The sequence below is a fragment of the Henckelia pumila genome, chromosome 2 (assembly GCF_033568475.1).
Source record: "Henckelia pumila isolate YLH828 chromosome 2, ASM3356847v2, whole genome shotgun sequence".
NCBI lineage: Eukaryota > Viridiplantae > Streptophyta > Magnoliopsida > Lamiales > Gesneriaceae > Henckelia > Henckelia pumila.
Genome location: NC_133121.1, coordinates 138,200,241 through 138,219,232, shown reverse-complemented (window position 1 = coordinate 138,219,232; position 18,992 = coordinate 138,200,241). Strand labels below are relative to the sequence as shown.

General features: G+C 38.7%; 1 non-coding gene across 1 annotated transcript; it reads right to left on the bottom strand.

The window, feature by feature from the left end:
* Window positions 1–9,974: 9,974 nt before the first annotated feature.
* On the bottom strand, window positions 9,975–10,080 carry LOC140885756 (small nucleolar RNA R71). The gene has a single exon (XR_012151173.1). It is a non-coding gene; the product is annotated as a small nucleolar RNA R71 (small nucleolar RNA).
* Between the last annotated feature and the right edge of the window lie 8,912 nt (window positions 10,081–18,992).

Sequence of the window (18,992 nt, the reverse complement as noted above, 5' to 3'; positions counted from 1 at the left end):
AGACGCAGCAGCATCGACTACCATTCGACTTCATTGGAGGGAACATAATTGAGATGATGATTCCCGGAGAGGAGACAGTGCCCACGGCCATGACTCTAGCCGTTAAATTCCTTACCGACAATCCTGTTGCCTTAGCCCACTTAGTGGTATGAACACACACTTGTTTACCTCTTCATGACATCGAATTTTGCAAAGGTTTTACTGCTACCATAGTTATTCTTACTTGCAGTGATTTAAATCGGGAGTGTACTTGTCACTTTTTGGATTATTATTTAAGATATAAGAGTTCTGATTTGTTTGAAAAGATTAACAAGAATTGCAGAGAGGTACGTGTCCTTTGGAGATGAATTAACTATATGGATGTGAAATATTTAGAGGGCCTGCCAACAATGTCAACTTCAATTCGTGTCATATTCTTGGATTCACTTGGTAGATAATAATGCGAGTAACCCACATGTTTCAGTCAACTTCAATTCATTTTCTCCCTTTTTTGATGGGTTTTTAGTGTTTATTCTTATGTTATTGCATCACTTTGACAATCCATCAGACAAAGGAAATCTCGAGTTTTGTTATATTATTTTTGACTTGAGTACTTTAGTTTACATGTGCTGCCTTGTTCTGTCATTATGTGCATAGTTTTTACCAAGGGGTGGACCCAGATTTTAGTGTCCCCTTGTTATTTAGTTAATTGGTACAGATTAAGTATTTATCCAAGTTAATTCTCTACTGTATTCTGGGATATTGCGAGATGCAAAATATATGTCAAAAAATTTTTTCCTTTACAGTGACATTAATTAGTTTCATTGTTTCTAGATTTTCAATACATAATCTGGCTAAGTTGACAAATTTTTTTTGTTTTTTTCTTGGATTTGTGTTGTTCCAGAGATTGACAACAAGAGGTTTGAAGGCTGTAATGAGGCAAGACGTCAGATACTTCGATATGCATTGTGTATTGAATTAGAATTTTAATTTCGAGTGATTTGTAATATTAAAAAAATTGTATATTAAATTTTATTTATGAAATATTAAATTTTGGATTATTTATAATATTAGAATTTATATAAAAAAATTATTTTTTTTTTGTTTTTTATACAAAAAACGACAACGGATAAAATCCGTTGTCGTAGGGGGTCTAAAACCATTGTAACTGATGGTGTTGTCAAAACTGCACCCAAACGACAACGGATCTTCTCAAAGACAACGGATAAAATCCGTTGTCTTTTAGGGCAACGACAATGAATTTTATCCGTTGTCGTAGACATAAATTTGTTGTCTTTGAGGGAAAAGACAACGGATTTTATCCGTTGTCGTAGGTGTGCAGTTTTGACAACACCATCAGTTACAACGGTTTTAGACCCCCTACAACAACGGATAAAATTCGTTGTCTTTTAGCTTTTTTCTTGTAGTGAGAATCACAGCTTATTCAACTCACCTATCTCTGACAAAATCAGACAATAGCTATTAGTAGTCTCCAGTACCAATCTTGCATCGATACTGACTCACTACCAACTATCGCGAAACTTGCTCCTGATAACTATATCTTTTGCTAAGACTGCAACAAATCGAGACTGAGGTTACTTGCCGCGGTGTCCCACCTGAAATCACCACCAAGTGTACACTGGCATAAATCATGTTATCCTCACGCCTCAAATAGTCATGTACAATCCTTAGCGTCGGATATAATCTATCACAGAAGGAAACCATTAATGCTGAAAACTTACTCATCTCCGAGTCAAATGTTTCAGGAATTTCACAAACCAAAACTCCTGGATAGCCCCTATTACAAGAGCATCCAAACCCCGACTAGATCCACTAGTCTAGCAGTATCCAATAGACTAAAACTATATGTTCAGAGTACGTACTTGTCAAGGAAAATCCCTCCAAGACTGGTCCTTGTGACAAAACTGCAAACCAATATCTCTGACGACAGTCAGACGATATCTAAACCGCTGACACCTAATCAGGCATCCAATCCAATGTCATACCCCGTCGTGACTGTTACCAAAAACTCTAGACTAAGTAGCCTTCCCACCGCCAAATTCTTCCAGGCATTCTCTGAAGTACGAAAGACTCCCAGAGTAACACTGGCATAGGGTCGCGCTCCATCATGTCTAGTCATGGTCCTAGTCCACAACTCTCGGCATATACCCGACTTGGTATCCTGATGAAATCCCATCATCACGAAGTCTCAACCTATGCAGGTCAATCAGACGACTATCCTAAGGAAACAACTTAGAACAAAAACTCAAGATTCAAAACAAAGATCGATATTTCCATGCCCAAGATGAATTACCTCATCAATGACACTAACTCAGTCAAACGACTAATTAGGTTAGCCTTAGGAAGATACCTAGACTAACCCCATGTCAATCCGTTACCGCTGACTTACTCAAAATCCATGAGCTATCCTAGTTGATTAGTCAACTAATTCCAAGCCAAACTTAGTAACATTACTTGTAATCAAACACGAATCTTTGAATAAGTAAAACATGTATCATTACTTCAAGTTATGTACAATTTCCTTTATTACAATCCCATGTAATACATACAGTATTCAAAATACAACAAAATGTACATCCAATAACTTGAACTGATACAACCAATTTCTGATGATTTATTACAACTGAAATACTGTTTTACAAATACATCAATACAGTATTTAAAATCGTCGAACTTGTCTTCACTCTTTGAGCATGAAGCTTCCAATTGACACACGCATCGATACAAGCATACTTCCGTCCAAGTCTCTCTACATGTCCTCCAGCGAAGAACTCCGAAGAAATGGCCGTGATAGCTAACCAGCTATGCTCTGCGTCAGTGCATGTCAGTCAACTTCTTCTGCTCACAATCTACCATCAGCGTTCTTCTTGTATCTAAATCATGCTTTTGAACATGAAGTATTCCGTATGCCTACCAAAAGCATCGATACAAGCATACCGGCAAAACCATGTTCTGCACGAGGTTAAAGACCTCACTCTCGAAACCTGTCATGTTTTAGGCACTCGAGGCATTCTCTGGTGAAGGTCTATCTGACAATCTCTCCAACTACGAGTGGAGAATCTTCAAGGACTGGAACCACATGGATTATTACTAAACACCATTTGTTCCAAAAAGCCCTCAGAGGTATCTGACGCGATATAACCGATCTTCTCTTCCATTCTTCCCTGGCTGGAATCAATATGTTCTTCGATCAACATCTCAATGCATCGAATGATGAACCGTCCACAGCAGTCAGTCTATGCTACTACTGGTGTTCTCATCACTGTTGCATTCCTTATAGTAAAAACTTCTGTCGCAAACCTTGGCAATGAAGAACCAAATCTTCTTTCGCTAGCCTCAGTCAATCCTACAAGGATAATCAAGAGGTCTTATTATCAATTTCCTAAGTCCCTTGCATGCAGTGCTCTGATACCATAAATATAGTGACCCGACCCGGATCCACTACCTAATCAGAGTTAAGAGCATAATTAAGCATGCATTAAATCAAATTGCTGCGAAAGACTAAATACAAGTAGACCGGCAGAATACAACCGGCTAATCAAACTTGATTTATACAACCCAATCGAATTACTTTAAATAGAATCTATAGCTAATCCTGCTGTCTTCAAGGTCACTGGCTACTCCAGGCTCCTGGTGCTCAATCCTGCACCTATACCTGCCCCATCGAATAGGGTATCCAGATACACAGAAAATACTGGACGTGAGCTCTAAGCTCAATACGAAAGCACGGATAAACATAAAAATATGATGCATGCAAATGACCGGGTATCCATATCTGGGATAACTATATACAAACTGCTCAAACTAGTGCCTGGGATATAAGCTCGTCAAATCGGGGTAGCTAACCACTGTGTGCGACCACTCATTCCCAAATCCTGGACGCGGACCGCGGATTCCTCGAGGTATCAGTACCTAAGGGTACTCGATATCAAACGTCCTAACAGGGCTGAGCAACCCTAACTGGCTCATCTCGAAAGATATACAGATGTATAGGCACAAGATGATATGCACATGCCGCATAACAATAATAACATGCAAAGACATAAATGCAACATATAAGCATGCATATCCGCTGGCAATCTCAATCAGTACTTACGTACCTTTCTAAGGCAGTCCTAGTAGTTCCACTCTAGGTTCCAAGCCTATCATCAAGTATACAATGCAAATACCCATGCATCATTCAATAAGCACTAAAAGACTTAACTAATCTATTGCATACTCCTAAATAATTAAAGGAGACCATAGCTATACCTGCGTCCGTCGTCATCCCACTTATGGCGACTATCCCGCAATTAGGGCACTCCCTTGCCGCGAATTCACAGCCTCGAACACGGCTCTACAACACGAGCGCTGCTCCGCTACTATGTCAGACACTGTCTGACTATACTAAAATATGTTCCCTACTCCAACTCTAAAATAAGAGTACCCAAAGCCCTAAAATAGAGCCACGAGGGCGAAGGAAAGGAACTCGGAATTGGCAAGAAATGAATGCCTCAGACCCTATATTTATAGGCATCGATCGGAACCTCCGATCCTCGATCGGAACTTTCGATCCTTGTTCGGAACGTCCGATCCTGCCATCGGAGCTTTCGAACATCCTTATCTGCCACATGTCAAAATCTCACTGGTTGACTTCGGATAGGGCGATCGGAGCTTCCGATCCCGATCGGAGTTTTCGATCCTGCCACACGTCATGCATGACGTAATATCGATCGGAGCTTCCGATGGAGCTTCCGATCCTGATCGGAGCTTCCGATCTCACCTTCGGAGCTTTCGATCCTTCAGATACCAAATTGGTTTAATTAACATAATTAATCTCTTAATTACCAATTTCGGTTACGGGGTACTACACGAAGGCCGTATGAGGCACCAAGCCGTTGTTCTGCTTCAATATTTCAGAATACGATGGAAGACCTTTCGCCTATAATCGAGAAAGACAACTATAGTGGATCAAAGATTCTCCATTCTCAAAATGGTTGAAGATTCCAAACCTTAGCTTTAGTTCTTTGAAGGTCGAGGCAGTGTTAAAAATGTTTGATGTTCAGTCTTTGTCCTTCAAATTTGGAGATGGTAGTGTATCGGTTCCTTTTAAGTTGTCAGAGTTTTCCATTGTGATGGGGTTAAAAAATATTGGATAGCCGGTGAATATTGATTTGAAAATGGAATCTTCCTTCGTAAATCGTTATTTTGGGGGTAATGTAAGCAAGGTGATCCGGTCAAGTATTCGTTTGAAACATCTTGAACTAGCATGTAAGAAGAAGAAAAGATATGTTGAGGACTTTGCGAGGATGTTGATCTTATATTTATTCAATTGTGTGATTTTTCCGGTTGGAAATTATTCGACTCCACAATTTATTATGCCATATCTTGATGATCTGGATCATTTTTTTGATTACTCATGGGGTGATGCTGCTTACCGATTCCTTTGCGAGCAAATTGTTGCCCATATCGGTGATGGACAAGGAGAAGTGGAACGAAAGAAGTACTTAGATGGTTGTTTAGTCGGGTTGGTGGTTAGTATTTATTGTACTTAATACATTAATCATCTAACATTTTCTTCTTGTTCATACTTAATCTAATAATATTTCAGCGTAGGCATGGTTGTATGAGAGTGTACCTTCGTTTGCTATTCAGGCAAGTTTTAGGAAATTTCCCCGTGTTTTTAGTTGGGCAAAGTGCAAAATTCCTAACAATGCCGATTCTGCAGAAGAATTTTTGAACGCAATTACGAGGATGAAGGTCCTATTTGATATGTTCTTTTTATATAATATTATCCAAAATAATTATAAAGTTCTAACGTTGCAATTTTATGTTATAAATAGGTTGTTCCTGTAGTTTCATTCCCTGAAGAAAGAGTGTTTGTTGAGGAGCTATTTTCCAGCGGTGTGGTACGTGAATGTGATGCGACTTTATAAATTGTGAAATTAATTGTAATGTTCTTATTGTTTGTTGATGAAATGTGTGATTGATTTGTTATAGGTAATGTCAACAATGAATGAGTATGTTCTGAAAACTGGTGTCACTCGTTTGGAGAAGATTGTTAGGGAACAATCATATGAGATTGAGAAGTTAAAATGCAAATATGGTTCGAATAATGTTGCTGGAATAAGTAGTGGTCATAAAAATTCTTTTGGTAAGGATCTTGATGGTAATTTCAATGACTTATATAGTGTGCAGATTGAGACACAAGTTCCAATAAATCATGAAGATGTGAATGATGTTGCGGATGAAATGGATGGTGGAGTTGGTAAGTTAGAGGAGACGGAAGGTGAGAAAATGGAAATAGAAAATGAAATTGAGAAGGAAATTGAGAATATAGTTGATGATGTGAATGGGAATTCTAGTAAAATGACCTTGAAGGACGATGAAGAAGCCTCCGGCCAAAATATTGATGAACATGTTTCAAAGTTTCTGGTTGACGAGAGCGATGCTGCAAGTGGGTTTGATCCGAAGAAGATCACAAACATGAGAAAGAAAGTAGAGCGCGCTAGCAGGAAAAACAAAGAGAGTTTGATGAATGTTCCAAGAATAACTTCAAAACGATTGAGAGAGAAATCCAGTAGTTTGGTTGGTAGTACGACAGAGGTTAGTTGTAATATATTACTTATAGTTGTTTATTTTTCTTTATTTGATATACGACTTATATTGTTTCTGTTTTAATTGTTATGTGTTTCATTAGGATGACTACCACGTAGATCTTGATCGTATTGTTGAGAAGGTCACGTTGGACGTTGGACAGGTCGTTAAGGATCCTTTGCAATTATACAAGGATCGGACAGATTTTCGTGGACATAATTTTGTGACTGAATCGGAGAGAAATGTCATTTTTTCTTTCCTGTCAAGAGAAAAATTAGAGTAAGTCTTCATGTTTATTACATTGTTATTTTAATTACTGCACTGATTTTCTTTTGCACAGTTGCATGGTGTGGAATGACTCATACCTATCAGTGGAAGGACCTCAATTATGTGATATGTTATTTGGAAAAGATGTACGAGGAGAGATAATAGAATGCTACCTGAAAATTCTGTGTCGCTCCAATAACCATGATCTTCCCATTTATGCGGTTCAACCTTGGGTTCAGGTTATTATGAGCTATCTTTTTAGTTAATTGTATTTCATCTAGTGTTCTTTTATTTAAGTACTTAAGCACCATAAAAATTGATTGTTGACAATTTAAATATTTTCGTAGCGGGATGTATTACATGTACTTGGTAAGCACTACAATAAAAAACCACTTGAGGATCATCAATATGTGGACTTCCTCTCCAAGTGTACAAATAGTATTGTGGTGAAGCTACACAACCTAGAAAAGGAAGTAATGGAGATATGCAGATATGTCTTATTTCCTATTGGTGTGAGATCTCACTGGTTTTTTCTTGTGTGGAATAATACAAAAAAGGAATTTGTGGTGAGGAACTCAATAGACAGTCCATATGATAGGACAAGTGCGAGGCAGTTTTGTAAGTAATGCATTATTTTACCTTCCTCATTATGTGATGCAATTATTTTTAATATTACAATAATTCGTTTTTGTCCAGGTTGAATTTCTATTAGGATACTTGAGGATTTTCAAGGATATTGATCTTTCCAATTGCAACGTGGGATTTCCAAAGTGTAGAGCCCAAGGGCCTAATCCAGATTGTGGTGTGTTTACTTGCCTATGGGCAGAGTGCTATGCTCGTGATGACCCTTTTACATGGAGTAATTGGAGTGAATGCAACATAGACGGTATAAGGGCACACGTTGCCGCAACCATCCTAAACGACGAATATGGTTTGATGGGGAAGAACTAATGAAAATGAAGTGAACAACTGTGTTGGTGTATTCTGTACTATACTTTGATCGGATGGATAATTTTGTTGATGAAGTTGGTACTGTATTTTGGTAGAATTGATGTTTAATTTCTATTTATAACTATGTTGATAAGTGCATTTTGTGCACTTAATTTGTATATGGTTTTACTTAACTTTTGGAATTTATTGGTAGATATTGCATGAAATTGTTGTTGTTTTTGTGTTTGTAGGAAGTTATGGACTTCGATGTGTTCAAGTGGAAATAAGCTTACAAGATGGAAGTTTACAAGGAAATTCAAGAGTTGGAAAAGAGAAAAAAAGGCTGAGTTCGAGCTAAAGACGCGCCCGCCCTATCCTTAGGCGCGCCCGTGCTGTTACTGAAGAGCTCAAGAAGAAAAGTCGATCTAAGAGAGCGCCCGCGCTGACCCTAGGCGCGCCCGCGCCATTGAAGAATGTTTTAAAGTATGTTTTGCAAATTGAGAGTGCGCCCGCCCTGTTTCTGGTGCGCCCGCGCCGTCGTCTGTTTGGAATATTAGAGTCCGATTGTTTATGGAAACTTTGGGGATATCTTTGGTATTATTTTGGAAGATTGTTAGGTCATATTTAAGGGATTTTTCGGAGTCATGTGAAAGATCTATCAGCCACCAATACACACAATATTTGAGAGAGAACTTCTGTGAGTTTTTGGAGTTAAAGAACTGAAGATTGCTTGGAACGAAGATGAAGACTTTTCGACCGGACACGGAAGAAAGACTACGGCTTTGTTTCTTCTTTTTATTTTCTTTTGATTGTTGAATTATGTTTGAGATATTAAATATTATTTGGTTTTTATTTAATTCGAGCATGAACTAAACTTTTCTAGTCTAGAGGTTGACGTAGCTTGGTTGAGACATATTCATGAATCTTTGATTTTAATAAATTGAATTTCTATAGATTAATTGTGTTTCTATAATTGAATGTCTTCTTAATTTATTGGCCATAAATTGAGTTGTTATATTTACTTAGAATCATTGCTCGGGAGAGGGGATTTTGAGTAGGATCAATAGGAACTATACTGTTAATTGTTTATATAGCTTGGGAGAGTATATAGCTTTAATAGAACCTTTAAGGAACATCATTTTACACATATCACTACATCTATATTTCTAATATGGATATTGAAATCGAATTGTAGTTGATATACTCTATTTGTTGCTCGGGAGAGGGGAATAGAATAATCTAAGTGTTTTTGGTTATTAATCGAAGGAAATTCATAAAATAGATTAATTAGTATTGAATATTGTCGAGACCAAGTGAAATCAAAACCTCTGGACTATTTTTCTCTGATTGATAATTCCTTGAAATTTGTGTGTGTGTGAGCTTGATAATTTCTCGTTATTTATTTTATTTATTCTGCACAATTCTCGACATTTGATTTTCTAGATAAAATTAAGACTATTTTAATTACAAGTATTGAATATTTTCATTTTATTCCCTGTGGGATCGACACTCTCTCTTTCATTATACTAAAACTTGACACTCGTACGCTTGCGAGGAAATTTCACGACAAGTTTTTGGCGCCGTTGCCGGGGAATAATTTTGATTATTTTTTAATCTTGTTACCAATTAGTCAAAGTTTTAATTTAGAGTTTTCTTTATTTTAATTTAAATACTAATAAATTGCTATTGCTCTTAATTGCAGTTTATGCGAAGATCTCAAAGTGCGAATTCTTTGCTCTTTGATCCAGAGATTGAATGAACTGCAAGAGCTTTGAGAAAAGCTAGGAGAGAAGAACACTTAAACATGGCTGAAGAAGATGTCAATGAATTGCCTTTGGTGCCAATTAGAGATCATTTCAGGCCAACGATCCAGGCTCACTATTCTGGAATCACTAGAGGGACAATAAATGCCAACAACTTTGAGTTGAAGCCGGCCTTAATCAACATGGTTCAGCAGAACCAATTCAATGGAATTTTCACAGCTGATCCTCATTTACACTTGCGCACTTTTCTAGAGATTACTGATACTGTTAAAATAAATGGTGTTTCTGAGGATACAATACGCTTACGTTTGTTTCCTTTTTCTCTCAGGGACAAGGCACGGATTTGGCTGCAGTCATTGCCACTAGGACGCATAACAACTTGGGAGGGCATGGCTGTGAAATTCTTAGAGAAATTCTTTCCACCATCCAAGGCAACCCAGCTGAAGATTGAGATCAGTAGCTTTCAACAGCATGATTCAGAACAACTATATGAGGCATGGGAAAGGTACAAAGATTTGTTAAGGCGTTGTCCTAATCATAATTTTGCAGATTGGGAAGAAATAGAGTTTTTCTACAATGGACTGAATATGCCTACAAGAATGTCTGTGGACTCTGCTGCTGGAGGTACCATATTTGCCAAGGATCCCATTCAGGCTTATGATATGCTCAGATGACTATCAATAGTTATCAATGGCCATCTGAACGTATGGGAGTCAAGAAAGGAGTGTACAATGTGGATCCTCTTACATCCATTACTGCACAGCTATCTGCGTTGAGTACACAAGTGGCTTCTCTGAACAAGGTGAATATCGCAGAACCTGCAGGTGTGTCAGTTGCCATAGATGAATCTCATCCACCTGAGGAAGCTCAATATATCAATCCCAGAGGCTATGGAAACTATCGAGGTAACCCTCCTCCTAATACTTATCATCCTGGTTTACGTAACCATGAAAACTTTTCTTATGCCAACAACAAAAATGTGCTGAAACCCCCTCCGGGATTCAATACAAATCAAGGGGAAGGTAAAGCATCGTTGGAGGATGTGGTGTCTACATTTGTTACTGAATCTAACAAGCGGATGTCGAGGACTGAAACTCGAATGGACAGCATGGAGACACGCATGTGTAGTTTGGGAGCTATGATGAAATCCATGGAGACACAGATTGGACAGCTTGCAAATGCTCTGAAGGATCAAAACAGAGGACAGTTTCCCAGCAATACTGAAGTGAATCCAAAAGAGCAGTGCAAAGCAGTTGAGTTGAGAAGTGGGAAGAAGTTAGAAGAGAAAGAGCAGAGCAAAGCCAAAGAAAGTGAAGAACCAGTGACTGAAGAAATTGGGGTTGAAGGAGCCCAAGAAGGAAGCTGAATCTAAACCGATGTACAAGCCACAACTTCCTTATCCACAGCGGTTTAAGAAAAAGGCACTTGATGAGCAGTTTTCCAAGTTTCTAGATATCTTCAAGAAGATACACAATCAATATTCCATTTGCAGATGTCTTGGAACAAATGCCTAATTATGCAAAATTCATCAAAGATGTAATGTCTAAGAAGAGGAGATTGCAGGACAACGAAGTGGTGAATTTGACAGAAGAATGTAGCGCAATCCTGCAGAAAAAGTTGCCACAAAAGCTGAAAGATCCAGGGAGTTTTATTATCCCTTGTTTTATTGGTGGTTCTAAGGTAAATAGAGCTTTATGTGATTTAGGAGCCAGTATAAATTTAATGTCTTTTTCTGTTTACAGGACTTTGGAGCTTGGAGAAGTCAGGGCGACCACCATCACATTATAGCTGGCTGATCGGAGTATCACATACCCACGGGGTATTGTGGAGGATGTTTTGGTAAAGGTCGATAAGTTCATATTTCCAGCAGATTTCGTGATTTTGGACATGGATGAAGATGAAGAAACTCCCTTGATTTTTGGGAGACCTTTTCTAGATACTGCACGCGCATTGATCGATGTACACAAGGGAGAACTCACACTTCGAGTTGGTGGTGAAGCGGTGATTTTTAATATTTATCACACCATGAGGGGCCCAAATGAGGTAAGTACATGTAAGAGCATTGAAATTATTGATTCTCATAACTCTTTTTCATGTGCAGAAAGTACGGATCCGCTCGAACGATGTTTGGTGGCGGACGAGATGGTTGAGAAGGAAGAGGATTGGGAGTTACATGAACAAAAAGTATTCCTAGACAGTGTTCCGAAATAAAAAATGGTGAGTTCTAAGGAATCTGAAACTTTGGAAAATATTGCACCAGAGGTATCCCCTGAAACTCATGATCTGAAAGCATTGCCTGCGCACTTATGTTATGAATTTTTTTGTGAAAATTCTACTTGTCCTGTTATTATATCTGCTCATTTATCTGCTGTAGAAAAAGATAAGTTGTTGGGAGTTCTGAGAAATTTTAAAACCGCTCTAGGTTGGTCAATTTCTGACATTAAGGGTATTAGTCCAACAATTTGCATGCATAAAATTTTGATGGAAGAGTCGTATACTCCTTATGTTGATCATCAGAGAAGGTTGAATCCCTCCATGAAAGAGGTAGTTAAGAAAGAAGTTTTAAAGCTGTTGAATGCGGGAGTGATTTATGTTATTTTTGACAGTAGTTGGATATCTCCTGTTCAAGTGGTGCCTAAGAAGGGTGGGATTACTGTGGTTAAGAACGAGAATAATGAGTTAATCTCCACACGTATAGTAACTGGTTGGCGAGTTTGTATAGATTATAGGAAGTTAAATAAAGCTACTCGTAAAGATCATTTTCCACTTTCTTTTATTGATCAAATGCTTGATAGACTTGCTGGTTATTGCTATTACTGTTTCTTAGATGGTTATTCAGGCTATAATCAAATTGCTATAGCACCGGAAGATCAGGAGAAGACTACTTTTACGTGTCCCTATGGCACGTTTGCTTTCAGGAGGATGCCGTTTGGACTGTGTAATGCACCTGCAATTTTTCAGCGGTGTATGATGGCGATGTTTGCAGATATGGTGGAGGATGTGATGGAAGTGTTTATGGATGACTTTTCAGTATTTGGTTCCTCTTTTGATCATTGCTTGCATAATCTGTCTCTTGTTTTGCAGAGGTGCCAAGAAAAGAATTTAGTTCTTAACTGGGAAAAATGTCACTTCATGGTTCAAGAGGGCATTGTCCTTGGACATAAAGTGTCATCCAATGGATTAGAGGTGGATCGAGCCAAAGTGGTTGCAATAGAGAAGCTTCCACCTCCAAAGAATATCAAGGGCATCAGAAGTTTTTTAGGCCATGCAGGGTTTTATCGGCGTTTCATCAAGGATTTTTCTAAAATCACAAAACCCCTGTGTAATTTACTTGAAAAAGATTCTACATTCATTTTTGATGATGATTGTTTGAAGGCCTTTGAAAAGATCAAGACGGCATTGACCACAGCACCCATCATGATTGTGCCAGATTGGAAGGAGCCTTTTGAGCTTATGTGCGATGCTGGTGACTATGCAGTGGGCGCGGTATTAGGCCAAAGGAGAGATAAGATTTTCAGAGCTATATATTACGCCAGTCGCACCATGGATGCCGCACAGCAAAACTACACTACCACCGAAAAAGAGATGCTTGCCATAGTTTTTGCTTTTGATAAATTTCGTCCATATTTAATTGGTACTAAAGTAGTTGTTTATACTGACCATGCATCAATTCGCTACTTGTTTGCCAAAAAAGATGCCAAGCCATGCTTGATAAGGTGGATTCTACTTTTACAAGAGTTTGATTTTGAGATCAAGGACAAGAAGGGTAGCAAAAATCAAGTTGCTGATCACTTGTCAAGATTGGAGCTAGAAGACGTGAAAGAGGAGGAGAGCATAAAGGAATTGTTTTCGGATGAACAAATCTTTGAGGTAAGTTCCTTTATTCCATGGTTTGCTGATATTGCGAATTTCTTGTCTTGTGGTGCTATGCCTCCAGAGTTGAATAGAAATCAAAAGAAGAAGTTTTTCCATGACATTAAGTTCTACTTGTGGGATGATCCCTATGTTTTCAAACGTTGTGTCGATCAAGTGATTTGGAGATGTGTGGCGGGGCAAGAGGCAAATGAAATTTTGGAACAATGCCATTCTTCCCCTTATGGAGGACATTTTGGACCCACCCGAACTGCTGCTAAGGTATTACAATCTGGTTTTTATTGGACTACGTTGTTTAAAGATAGTTATACCTTGGTGAAATCATGTGATAAGTGTCAAAGAATGGGAAATATTTCAAGAAGGCATGAATTACCCCTCACAAATATTTTAGAAGTAAAATTATTTGATGTGTGGGGTATTGATTTTATGGGTCCCTTTCCCCATTCTTTTGGGTACACTTATATTTTGTTAGCAGTTGATTACGTTTCGAAATGGGTGGAAGCCATTGCCACCTCGACTAATTATGCTCGTGTTGTAGTTAAATTTTTGCAAAAGAATATCTTCACGCGGTTTGGAACTCCACGAGCAATAATCAGTGATGAAGGTACGCATTTCTGCAATAAGATTTTTAATACCTTGCTCACGAAGTATGGTGTCAGGCATAAGGTGGCGTGTGCATACCATCCTCAAACCAATGGCCAGGCGGAGATCTCTAACCGGGAAATCAAGCAAATCTTGGAGAAAATGGTTAAGACAAATTGGAAAGATTGGGCAATCAAGCTAGATGACGCCATTTGGGCCTACCGCACTGCATTCAAAACACCCATTGGGATGTCTCCCTACAAGCTGGTTTTTGATAAGGCATGTCATTTACCGTTGGAATTGGAGCACAAGGCGTTTTGGGCTATCAAGAAGCTAAACATGGATCTCGAAGCATCCGGAGAGTTGCGAAAACTACAGTTGAATGAATTGGATGAATTCCGAAGTGAAGCATATGAGAATGCCAAGATCTACAAAGAGAAAACAAAGAAGTGGCATGATAAAGTCATTGTGCATAGGGAATTCGAAAAGGGTCAAAGAGTTTTGCTATTTAACTCTCGGTTGAAATTATTTCCAGGGAAGTTGAAATCGCGATGGTCAGGGCCGTTTCTCGTTGAGACTGTTTATCCACATGGTGCCATTGAATTGCGATGTACAGATGGAAGAGTTTTCAAGGTCAATGGGCAGAGAGTCAAGCACTACTTTGGCAATGAAGTACCACCCGCATCCAGCGCATTGCTTAATGATCCTAACTAAAGACTGGTGCACGTCAGGCTGATGACTTTAAACCAAGCGCTTTTTGGGAGGCAACCCAAATTTTTTAGTTTTTGTCTTTGCTTTCTCGTTTTAATTTTATTTTTTTTTTGTTTTTACTGTTAATTTTGTTGTTTTGGAAGTAATTTGTTTTTTTTCTTTGATTTTTCAGTATTTTGGATGCCAATCTCGAGTCAAAGGCGCGCCCGCGCAGTAACGTATTCAATCCAATCAACTTCTCTCGAGATTGAGGGGCACCCGCTCTGATCTTAGGCGCGCCCGCGCCGCTCCTGCAGAGATTGTGTGAATTTTTTTGAGCTCAAGGCGCGCCCGCCCCTTCTTCAGAGCGCCCGCGCCGTCCCTGTACCATATTTTTGAAAAAATGTTCGAGATGTAGGCCCGCCCGCCCTTACCAGTCGCGCGCCCACCCCGCCCCTGCTATTCCACAGCTCACAAAACGCATCAAAGGCACGCCCGCCCTTACCAGTTGCGCGCCCACCCCGACACCGATTTCTTCCATTTAACCTACTCTTTGCTTTCCTTTCTCCCAAATCTTTTCCCTAATTTCTTGTCCACTTTCTTCCTCACAAATTCTTCCACTCTTTTATTGTTATAATCGACTCGTGTATCTCGTCATCTCCAAAACCCCCACAATCTAATTTCTTTCATCATCTATTTGACGCGGGACGGTCGAACCACTTTTATCCAGGGCACGCCTCTTTTAATTTTTGGAGGATTGTACATTGGGGAAGCTTTTGATTATCTACTCTTCTCGGACTCATATGGAGTAAGTCATTCTTTTGGGTACTTCTACAATTGTTTTGGGTGGTGAGTATTTCGCAAATTCTACTCGTGCGATTCGTGGGTCTTGAACTATTAATTGATTAATCGATCTTTGATGTGTGAATTCTATTGGATTGTTGCGGAAGCGGTTGTTGTTGTGTATGGATTGTGGATTAGATTTAAGTTTGGGGAAGTTGTGATTGAGGTAAATTGGTTATTTGTGCGTGACTTGTGGTGCACACTACGTGTTTGATTCATGGCAATTATCAATTTGTGCGTGACTAATTCGGAGCTTGAGCCGCAGCGTTTTTGGAATGAGAGTGCCGAATAGCATTATCAAAATTGTCTAGGCAAAACGATATTACCGAAGAGTGGGTTTGACACGACATTGGGATTTGGAAACGATGAGTTTTTGCATACAATTGGTAGGGCTGTGAATGGGCGTCAATGGTTAAATTTTGTTAAGCCACCTCAGGATGCAGTCGTCCCAGTCGTTCGTGAATTTTATGCGAGCATGAAAGTAAAGCACATGCAGTTGAAAGTGCTTGTCCGAGGCCAGCTGGTGCCTTTTGATGCTCACACTATTAACACCCTGTACAATCTTCCACCAGTATTTCACGATGAGTATGCGGAGTACCGAGCAAATGAAGTGGATTATGCGGGATTCTGAGCCGTATTTGTGTTTTGGGCGCGGAATGGCGCATGGGCCGTGATCATCAGCCTTCTAAGTTGAAGAAGACCGAGCTAATTCCTGATGCTAAGCTATGGTACAACTTTGTGTATGCTCGTCTTAAACCGACTGACCACGAGCATGAGGTGACACGAGAACGATCGATTCTTGTTTATTGTGTTTTGAAGGGCAAAGCAATCGACTTGGGACAGATTTGTCAAGCAACTATTCAGGGTGTGGCGGCAGGTAAGACGACTGGCGGGTTTGCTTTGCCCGCACTTATCACTGATCTTTGTGAAGCGGCTGGAGTTGAGTGGGGCCAAAATGAAGAATTGTTGAAAGCTACTGCTCCTATTGCTTGTCATACTCCTTTTCGCATGATACCGGCTTCTGAGCACCAAACTCGCGCTGAGAGGCGAGATTTTAATGAGCGAGCAGCTGCACGAAGCGGCCCTACACCCCGACCTCAAGCACCCCCTGTTGCGCCCGATCGTGTTGCTATTCTGGAGGATGAATTGAGAGCGCACCGTCAAGAGTTTCGGACATTTCAGCAGACTACTGGTGTCTTTATGGACTACATGATGGATTTTACAGATTCTTTGAGACATCAGTTTCCACAGGCTGCTAGTTCGACTAATCCATTTCCTCTGTATCCATAGTGGCCGCCCACTTTTGGCCCTTCTGGTCCATCCCATGATGATGCCGCTGATGATGGCGACGACCACTGATGGTCGTCGTTTGTGGTACATGTCCTTTATGCTTTCTTGTTTTAATTCCTTGAGGACAATGAATGTACTAAGTTTGGGGGATTTGTGTCAGTTCTGACTTTTATTGTTTTTATTTAGTTGCTTTTGGTTTTGTTTTGTTTTTATTTTAGTTGTTTGGTTCTTAGGAGTTGTGTTGTGTTGGTGTGTGGCTGAATTTGAGAAAAAATTGAGAAATTTATGTAGTTGTGGTTTTTTGGTGAATGATGTTGAGAAATCATAATGAAATGGATTGATGGCCAATGATGTTAATTTTTGTTTTGTAATTGAAGTACATGACTACCTGCCTAGCTGACAAAATTTTGAAATAAACGGAACCAAGTGAACAATTGAACTCCTATATATTCTGTGATTTTGCTTGAATCTGAATCTTGAGACAAACAAACATAAAAATTATTGAGGCATTGTTTGGAATTTTTTTTGGGCCTTGAATTTTATTGAATCAGTTTATCCTTAGTTGCCCATTTGATCTTACACGCATATTTGTACTTAGAGGTACGAGAATTCTGAAACTGCTTGTGAAAATCATCGTTTACTGCTGATGATTATTCATTTTTGCACTGATTGAGATTCTTATGATTTAATTGTGGATTGAGACTTGTCTAGAACTAATTCGGACACCCCTCGAGGCGAAATACGGGCAAAACTGTGATTAGGAATGATTTAGGGGATTTTTCTGAATTTGTTTGAGCCTTTCAAGCTACCTATTATATATGTTATCCCTAGTACCTTGTTTGAGTTTTATTGAAAATCGAATGGCATGCCTGTAAACGTGTGATGAAACCTCTATTCATCATTATTTCAAGGTCCTACATTGACTACCTAAATAGCTTATACACTATTTCCTACCTCTAAGGGAGTAATTTGAATGCTAAATTGTTATATGCTCCTAGTTTTTTTTTATTTGTGAATATGGAATGGTGTGGTGGATGAATGGAAATGAAGAAGGTAGTAGAAAAGAAAAAGAGTTGAAAAAGTTGTGAAAAAAAGAAAAAAAAAATTGAAAAATCAATTAAGGGAAATAAGTGTGAAGCTGTGAATGAAAAGAGGTTGGCATTAGAGTTTGAGCATAAATGTGAATTACTCCTTATTTGAATCATTTTCCTTCATTTGTAGCCATGAGCCAGGCCTTGCATTATAAGCTTATTAAGTCTTATTGACCGAGTCACAGTTGCCCAATATATTAGTGGAGAGGGGTTGCGAGAATTTAGCCTATGGACTATTGATTGAAACTTAAATGATTATGAATTCTTGATCGAAACACGCACACACTACGTTCTTTGAATTAAACCAATTGAGTGTGGTTGTGATGATATATCCTCGAATTTGATCATGTTCTACCATGAAAGTCCTCATGATTTGTGAATGTTTGAATTGAGTTAAGAGAAGAGTATTTTGAAACGTGAGTTGCGGAGTTTATGAGTTTATGAGGTTGAATTACTTTTCTGGATAACTCATTTTTCAAGTGTTAGCAGGGCAGAGATGATTGGTGAGATTTTCAGAGTTGATTTGATTTTATTGGTTATCAAATTTATATTTGTCTTGAAAATTTCTTGGCCAGTTATTTGTTTGCTTGTTAATCGATTCCAAGTCGACAGAGGAGTTTTCGAATTTGATCACTTTAATAATCAACATAGTGTAAAACTGATTAGAAATAGAATTCGGTTTCATTATGCGGTTTGAGTGTAAACTGAATTTTCACAGTTATTAATGCCTTCAAATTTGATTAGAATTACGAAAGATTAGTTCATCAATATTTGAATAGGTTTAATTGTTCTAGAAATAGTCCTTTGAACAAATTAGGAAAATTTCCGTGAATTAAGATTAAGTCTGAGTCCTGAATTTACTGCTTGTTACATTATTTGTCTGGTACCTACGTGCGTCCTTGATCGATCTTTTCCAATATTTGAATTAATCCTAGTCTGCTGCTGCGTTTTTATTTAATTAAATATTTTTGAAATTTTATTTAATTGTTTAAAATCTGAAATCAATCTTTTTAATTAGTCTAGATTAGGTAGAAGTAAATATATTTTGGTAATCATTTTTATACAATCCCTGTGGGTTCGACACTTG